The sequence below is a fragment of the Echinops telfairi genome, unplaced genomic scaffold (assembly GCF_000313985.2).
Source record: "Echinops telfairi isolate 266 unplaced genomic scaffold, ASM31398v2 ScPeMD7_45;HRSCAF=164, whole genome shotgun sequence".
Classification (NCBI taxonomy): Eukaryota; Metazoa; Chordata; class Mammalia; order Afrosoricida; family Tenrecidae; genus Echinops; species Echinops telfairi.
The window spans coordinates 613,454-614,468 of record NW_022103943.1 but is presented as its reverse complement, the minus strand read 5'-3'; positions in this window follow the sequence as shown (position 1 = coordinate 614,468).

Genomic DNA, 1,015 nt, shown 5'->3' with positions numbered 1-1,015 from the left:
TGACTGGGTCAAAATTGAAAATTCTAGTGAAAGGGAAAGGGGGCAGAGAGGGGAAGAAAAGAGAGAAGGATGAGCCGAGTAGCAGAAAGGGAGGAGATGAAATTAGAAGACAATTGTCGATTATATATTTGTAGTCAGTAAGTCACAGAAAATATGAAAAGCCTGAATGTAACCGATGCGATGCAAAAGACGAAAAATGAATAATAAAGAACTCTGACAAAGCAAAAAGGGAAAGAGCAACACACACAATGGGTTAAGGGGAGAAGACTGGGTAAGAGCTTGCAGTTTACAAAAGCAGTGCAAATGGCCTGGCCGATCGGCATATAAAAGTATGGTCAAACTTATTGACAAACAAAGAAATGTACATTAACCCAATAAGATTCTATTTCGGGTTTATGTTGGAAAAGATGAAAAATATAAACTTTATCATTGGCTGGGAGAAAATGCACTTTCATGCTGTGAATTATCATCCTTTTCAGTTATTTTAAAGTGCAATCAATATTTTAAATATGTTTATCTTCATTTAGGAATGCCTCATCTAGGAGCATCATCTAAGAAAATAATTGGATAATGATATGTTTTGCAGAAAAAGAGACCCCCAAATTCAAATATATCTTTAGAAATTCATTTAAACAGAACAAAGACAAATCATCCAGATGAGGGAGATCATCAACATAAGGCCCTAAAGGTGTCCAAGAATTCACAGCCACATGGCTAAATTTTAAAGCATGGAAAACAAAGGAAATGTGTCCAAAAATCACGATTGGTAGCAGATCAATGTATCACAGTTACAAGCTGAACTACACAGGCAGAAAAGGGACTATGATTACACTTTTGCAGATCAAAAATTTACAATATTACAAGATTGGTTTAGAGTTCACCTTAGGTGGAGTATGACTCAGAACCATGGGAGCCTAGAACCCCAATTACCATCACAAGCACTCCCAGGCAAGTTTCTAAGGACAAGATTGTTCCTCCTTGGGGTGGCCTAAAGGAGCCCTGATTGCTTAGTAGG